Below are 8,569 nucleotides of genomic sequence, written 5' to 3' on the forward strand. Positions count from 1 at the left end.
ATCGATTCCTGCCATAATTTAGAACAATATTGCCAAAGAAAGTTTTCAAAAATATCCTTTCGTTCGGTCACAAAATTTTTAAAAATATATTTTAACCTGAGCATCGTGTAGGAGTTTTATATTTATAGGATGATATTTACAAAAAATTAAAAATTAAAAATTATGGATAACATATGGAAATTGCGCTTAAATTGTCACTAGACTTTTTATTAACTTGTTTTCTGTTGCGCGCTCGGGAGCCAAAATGCGTCCCCTACTTTGGTTTAACATTGAATATAGTGGTTTGTTCTTAATTGGCCGCCATAATGCTCAGCGGATACTGATGTCACTCTAACTCTAATGCTGTCGCTAGCGGAAGCGTCTGGTTTGTTGTCTTTTCCACCCCATGCGGATCATCTCAACGACAGAATCGTTGAGCCTCTCTCCGACTTTGTCGTTGAGAATAAAACCCTTTGGTGGTTTCTCAGTCAACACTGTCGTTGAAAATAAAACAATAATTAAACATGCTCTCCACAATTAGGAAAGCATAAACTGTAGGTGTTTTGAAGCTAATATTCCAGCCATTTTTTTTGACGAGAGCTAGTCCAGATCTAGATCTAGACTAGATCTACTTGATCAACGATTTACACAGATGTAAAACCTACGTAAATCTACAAGATCTAGATTTACATTTAGATCTAGATCTAGATCTAGAAATCTACATTATTATCTAGAGAGAAAAAGTTAAAAGTATGCCTAGTGCGTCGAAAGTAAATGATAGAATCTAGCTAGTTAGCTAGATCTAGATCTAGATCTAGTCTAGTAATTTTTCAGTAGCACTAGCTAAGCTAGTCTAGATTGACTAGATAGTATTTTATTAGTAGTATAGAAAGATAATTATTTCCGTGGCATATCTGTCCTTTAGGATCTATTCAATTTTAAATCTCTTCTATTTCAAATTGTTTGTAGATCTATATCTACTACAAGCTTAGGCTTAGGTCTAAAAATATACTAAAGCTACACAAAAGTACACATTATTCATAAACTTAATGCCATTAATGGCTAAAATTCACTGAGCATTGTTGCACTTATTAAGACTTAAACATAAAATTATTAGGGCCTACAGTAGCTTAATTTTCTTGACAGCTTTTCTCTTCTTTTTTGCCATGCTTAATTTAAGTCACTTTCATGTGCTGGTAGCTTAAAATAAAACTTGTTTAGGAAGTTTATTTCTTTCTCCCTTTCATAATGCTGCAAATATGAGTAAGACGCTTATTATTATAATTAAATAGCTGCGATAAATAATCATTTGCATCTTTTTGGGGGTATTTCTTTTCCATAAACTGTGAAATATGGTATCTCAAATTTTGCGCGTAACTCAAAGCGAAATATTACTCGCTCAACTGCTCGTATTTAAAAAATCTGGTATGTCGAGGCACTAGAATGTTGAGGTACCACAGGACCTACTATGTATTGAAAGAAAACATAAATTATAGAATAATAGGCCAATATAGTAATAAAGTATAGCTTTAGATTTTATTCAGCCTACTAATAAATAATTAAATAGGCCTAAAGTAGTACTAGATATTAGATAAATCCATAGTATTGTGTAGGGTTATTTTTATTAAAAAAAAAACAGATCACATCTTATACTTGACTTATACATTAAGGCGGGCTCAATAAAATAAAAATAATTTATTTAGGACCTAGGCCTATGTTTTGGAGATCTAAAATTCTAAATGAAAAATAAATTATTAATTAGACCAACAATAGGCATAGTATGCTAAATCTATTTTAGTATTTAAATTTAAGGCTCGGCCATCTACTAAAAATTTTATAAATGTCATAAAATGGCCTACTTTATTATAATTACTAATTACTATTAGGCCTAAGTTAAAACCAGACCTAGCCTATTTTATTAGTAGAAAAAGTATTAGCCATTAGAGTTAAGATGTTATGGCCTTATGTAAATTAATGTAATCAGTGTTAGATTATGATATCGATCAAGCATTTATTATATAATATCGGAAAGGGGCCTAGCACTCTCTTAGTCATTAGTCTATTATTAGGTCTTACGAGTAGTTTAGCCTATTTATATATTATATAGGCTGTTATTTAAATTAGGCCAAAGGCTTATTAGGAAAAGGCTTAATAGGCTTTAGTTTTTAATTAGGCAACAAGGCAGAGGCTTAATGTTGCTTATAGATTTCATTTGAAATTATTATGATATACGCTACTCTGCGGCTATCACTTAACTATAGACTACTATAGAGTATATTATAGCCTAGGCCTATCTAAATAAAATAATTCAACTCACTTAGCTTACCATAATTTTTAAAAATGTTTAGTTAAGTATTCAGCTCTCTATGTCAGCTAAGGCCCATAATTGTTAGATCTATTAATTATTTAATGATTAGTAGGCCTAATTATAGGAATTAGGTCTGATACATTAAGTCCTATATATTGGTCGTAGAGTAATACTATTGGGCTAGTAATTATATACAATATCTATACAAACCTACTTATCGTTAATTTGGGAGTCTTTGCATTGACCTTAGTTTTCAGATGAAGCAGCCTAATTTTTTATCAGATTATACCATAAAATCAAAAGTAGACTTGTAGATCTTTTTAAAACAAGGCATGAAATATTAATTTAAATAATATAAACAAATAGCCTAAATAACAACTACACAAAGTTAAAGTCATAATAACTTTTTATAAAGGTATCTTGAATTTAAACTGGAGGTAGTTTTGATAAATATTAGTATTCTGAACATAAAAATAGGTAGACTTAACATAAATTTGTTCTGAAAACATATTTAGAAATTGGTTTTAAAAAATGAGGTTAGGATTGGGGTGGGTAACTTGTTGAGGATTAGATATGAAATTCATTGTGTTTATCCATGTTGTAATTTCTCTTTTACAGGTTCACCCAAAAAAAAGGGAAGATCTGACTACAGCATACTAAATGACACAAGATGTTCTTTCTCTATTACCTCTTACATTTGACATAAAAGCAGGAAAAGGTATGACAATTATTGATAAGCTGCTTTAAATTTTATAATTTGTTTTTTATAACTTGATTGTACCATTTTTATTTCCAATGATCATAAATATAATTTAGTGTTATTTATATTTTAAAATATTTATATTATACTAGATATAATATACTTCTATAATATTACTATCCAGGTTTAACAGTCTATGCCTACAACATAGATCTCCAGGACTAAAAGTGCAAAAAATTGCAATCAGTATATCACAAGTATTATAACACACGCATCTAATCTGCTTCAGTGGCGAGAACTGGGTGAATCCTCTCAAACATTAATCAGGTAAGTTATCACAAGTTTGCTTTGGTTTATTTTGAACATGTTGATTGAGATAGATTTTTATTTGTATAAATATTGTATTTAAAAAGTATTTTACCTAGTAAAACCAAGTCAGTGGTGAAGATTGATACAATATGTATTTTTTTAAAATATTTGTTTTGCAAAATATGCTGATTTGCAGGAAGGATATATATATATATATATATATATATATATATATATATATATATATATATATATATATATATATATATATATATATATATATATATATATAACATTATCATTTAGTGGTTTGTCTTACAAATTTGAATTATTTACTTAATCTGTCTTAACTGCTCAACAGGAACTAGGCTTACCTAATGAGCGTCAAGCTGATACAGTAGATGTACAGAAGAATTTATACACAAGGTAAATATTGATAAATTTTAAGTTTTCTTTTTTTAAGGTTACATGTAGTGTTTTGGGAGAAAGGAATTAAATTATTTAAATTAGGCCTAATAGTTTATTTCTCTATCTTATGTTTCTCTTAAAATAACTTAAATTTTTCCCCCTTTATCACTAAAGCAAAATTTTATAGATATCTATGCCATGATTCATCTCATTCAATCACTTTTTTCTTGTTTTGTTTTGATGTATTAAACTAATTTAAACTAAAGATTATTATTTTTTTTTGCTAATTTTATTATTTCAGATGGATGATTAAGAAAATCATTTTGTTTTGTTTCAGGAAGTGAAAAGTGATGTAAAAGGCAACTAATACTTCCATCTACCCTAGTTAAACAAGAATCTGCAAATGGTGATAATTGCAATAATCTTGATATATTAATGTTTGGCTTTATAATTATATGCAATTGTCAGGTTTGATAAATAAATTATTTCTCAAAATTTGATGTATTTTTTTTTCTTACTTTGTACATAAGATGCAAGTGATTGAAAGCTGAAAAGGGTTGTATGTAGTTACAGTATTCCCAGCACAAGTTGACATTAAAACAGCTGAAGCCCTTTAAAAAAAAAAAAAAAAAAAAAAAAAAATCTAGGAATGCTGTTTCTATTAGCTGAGCACTTATTTGGAAAAGAACTTAATTGTTTACCAGAGAATACTGTGACCCAGTTTGTACTCCAGGCAAAAAGTGCCTATGTTTATTATTATTAAGTTAAAGAAAAGTATCAAACAAACAGGATAATATTAATAATAAAGACCTCCACACTAGAGAAGTATGGAATGAGTGTTGCATGGAATCCAAATCAACTTTGATGTTGCTAATTGCTACACTGGGCATAATTGGCCTACATTGACTTTTGCTGAGCTAGGCAACTGTTTTTGTTTAACTTTAGATGTCGACTAAATAAAGAAGAAAACTGACACGCCAATATCAAAATCAAGAACTTGTAAAGTTCGAGGTTGCTAAACCGAGAAGTCCTGAGTTCAATCTCCCGTGTAGATGAGGCTCTATAGTTGGGGATAGCAACCTATCTTGGGGATACAACACTTGTTTTTGGATTGACAAAAGATAAAAGAAATCCAGAAAGAAAAGCAACTGAACGAAGAAGAAAAAGGCTGGATATATTCGGTATCAACTGTACAATTTTAACAGTCACACATTTCAAACTACACATGCATTTCAATGACAAAGTTCAGTGAAGCCATAATGTTGAGTTTGACTGAATGAAGAACGATATTGTTATTTCAAGCAAAGTTAAGGTTTATTGTCTTAAAGACATTGTCGTGGATTGATTTAGACTAAGACTTCCCTGTTAAATAAGCCGACAACGATGGCTCTTCTTATTTCTCGTCTTTGATGTTGCTTTCAAGAACTTGTATGAGATTAGATTACCTACATAAGGCTACAAAGTTTGGAATCTTGGCTTTCTTATAGTGGACCTGGCTACATGACATTACCCCCACCCCGTCAATTACCCCCCCCCCCCCCGGAGGAGACCCCCCCTCCCGTATTTACCCCCCGGGGCAATTACCCCTTGTCAATAACCCCCCTGGAGAATCCCCCCCCCCCCCCGGCCTCAAGTTATGATCCCAACTCAAACTCTATACCTATGTATTTCCTTAATCCTAATCGATAAAAAAATGACCAAACCCTAAGCATTCACCTCAGCCTAAAACTTAACACATAACCAAAACCAACTCTAGACTTAGGTTTCAGCCTAACCTTGACCATAACACTAACCCTAATCCTAGCCTTAATCCTAACCCTGACCATAACACTAACTCTAGCCCTAACTCTAACCTAGCCCTAACGCTAACCCTAACCCTAGCCGTAACCCTAACCATAATCCTAACCTTGGCCAGAACGCTAACCCTAACTCTAACCCTAGCCCTAACACTAACCCTAGCCGTAACCCTAACCATAATCCTAACCTTGGCCAGAACGCTAACCCTAACTCTAACCCTAGCCCTAACACTAACCCTAGCCGTAACCCTAACCATAATCCTAACCTTGGCCAGAACGCTAACCCTAACTCTAACCCTAGCCCTAACGCTAACCCTAGCCGTAACCCTAACCATAATCCTAACCTTGGCCAGAACGCTAACCCTAACTCTAACCCTAGCCCTAACACTAACCCTAGCCGTAACCCTAACCATAATCCTAACCTTGGCCAGAACGCTAACCCTAACTCTAACCCTAGCCCTAACCCTAACCCTAGCCGTAACCCTAACCATAACCCTAACCCCAGCTGTACCTTAAGAGGTGTGTCCGTGGGGGGGGATGTCCTCCTTGGCGGGGGGTAAATGACAGGGGATAATTGCTTCAGGGGGGGGGGGGAGGAGAGAACTAATAATCTGTAAGTCCAACTATTCAATACATTTGGTTTAACACAATGTCGTCACACATGTAAAACACAATAAGCAGTGTTTTTATTATTTGTATCCTTAAAAAATGCAAAATAAATGCTACGCCATTAACTCAACCCTCTTTTTTCTCGTTACATATCGTCACATAAAGCCACCGCCCAAAATGATGGTGACGTCAATACACAATCATAAAGTGGTCACCCATTAACGACGACTCACTCTTCAGACGATTTTGCACCCAACCCCCCTTCTCTAATTGTAACACATTTTCACAAAAAGCCAGATCTTCGCTTCTCCCCCCCCCCCCCCCACCACCACCCAGTCAGCACACATATATTGGCCCAATATTGGCTAAACATTGGTTACCAATATTGGCTATATCTTGGTGCAACATTGGCTTAACCTTGGCGAAACATTGGTAGTGAAACTCGGCATGATGTTGGCGCAATGTTGGCACAATATTGGCTATATCCCGGCTACATATTGGCCCAACATTGGCTAGATCTTGGCCAAATATTGGCTATATCCCGGCTACATACCTACACCTCAACACATAACCCCCTCCGCCGTTCCCCTAAAACTGCATTTTTACTTTCTCGTATATACGAAGTATAGAGAAAGTCTTGTAATCGTGCAAAAAAAAATCGAGATTTTTTTTTACAAATCTCGACGTTTTACACCTCACTGATACGGAAAAACATAATTTTGCAATCTTGTCCGTATGTCTGTGTGTTTGTGTGTGTCTGTGTGTAAACACGATTACTTGAGTACCGTTACAGCTAGGTTGATGAAATTTCATATATAAGTATTTTATCAAAATCGTAGATCCGTATAAAATTTTGAGCGATTTCCGATAACCGAAAGTGGTACTTTTTCTACTTTGAATTTTTCAAAAGCCTATAACTTGAGTACTATTTCAGATAGATAAATGAAATTTCACATATAAGTAAAAGATCTAATTCTCTGCCTTCTGTCAAATTTTGAGTAAATTCCGTTGACAGGAAGTACTAATTTACGCTATTTCCGATTTCTCAAAAAACGCACGTAAATTTATAAAGTACTAATAATGTTGCGCACTATTATGCACATCTTTATTTGGCGTTCACTTGGTGTGCAATTCTTTTTTTCTACAAGGTTTTTATTCTATTTTAAAAAGTTTAAGTATTTAAAGTGGATTAAAAATCATGTCTATTTCTCGAGTTGCCATTCCCGGTAGTGTTATATTAGAATATTCGAGAAAGTTTAGGGGAGATCACTCCCGGTTTATTATAATATGTACTGACCTCGATAAACATTGAGTTAATAAATGAATTAATACCAAAAGCAACCTTTTAAAGCCCGAAATAACGGATGAAAGCAAAAATGTGTCGTCACACTTTCCGATCACCCCTTCCCATAAATGAAAAAAAAGCCTGAACATACTAAAGGAGAGTATGGATGTTGATGGAGGATCCCAACGTTAAAAATTAAAACAGGGCAAAATTTCAGGAATCCATGTTACATATTATTATTTTCCTTATTTACATTGTGTTTTATATTTTACGAGCCGCTATCATACGCCGCTATTTAGTTGTTTCATTTTCTACTTTTCAGTAATTCATAATTTGTGAATTCGACAGTAACAATGCTGCCACTGAAAATATTTGCTTTAAAACACTATCAGTAGCTCGTTAAGGACGATAACCTCCCCCTCCCCACCCTCCTTTCACACAAACCCTACCCCCCCCCCCCCCAGTGAAAGCAGCCCCCTCTGAGTTACCTCCACTAAGTTTAAAATCGTTTCAAACTAAATTATCTGCCCCTAATAGCTGTCACTAAACCCGGCTCTACGATTGTAAACATTTAGCTTGAACCACAGCTCACCAGACCATGTAGGGATCGGGGTGGTAGGGATAGAGAGAAAGAGAGGGGGCTGCAAGGGGCGCTTACCGCTTGGTGTTTTCTATGGTATCCATGAAGAGAATTATTTATATAGAAGAAATATATATTAAACCAGCGTACCCGTCCCGCGCGTTGCTGCGGTCTCAGAAGACCGACTGACGCAATATTTTAAGAGGATTCCATAATTACATTAGCAATCACGTTTTTTTTTACGCTTGACATTGATTTCTAAATCTAAACAATTTAAATGTAATCAAAGCCGGTGTTATATTGCTTTCATCATAGTTGTTGAGGCGCAAATTCTACCGCACACAGTAGCCCATTGTATCCATAATGTATCGCACTCTTTAAAACGAACGTAGGCGCAATACTGTTTATGAGGGACCCACACAGAGGCGCTAGACCACACGCCAGTGGTGCTGTAGACAAAAGTTTCCCTACTGTAGGGCGCTCTTTTAAAACTCATAGTGTTCCTCCCGAAGCCAGGGGGGCGCACCGGGTCAAACGAATTGTCATCGAATGTCCTGTGCCACAGAGTCGATATTGTAGAGTGCTCTTTAACACA

Source organism: Physella acuta, unplaced genomic scaffold, assembly GCF_028476545.2.
Source record: "Physella acuta isolate Inbredline_101_S28 unplaced genomic scaffold, ASM2847654v3 ptg000944l, whole genome shotgun sequence".
NCBI lineage: Eukaryota > Metazoa > Mollusca > Gastropoda > Physidae > Physella > Physella acuta.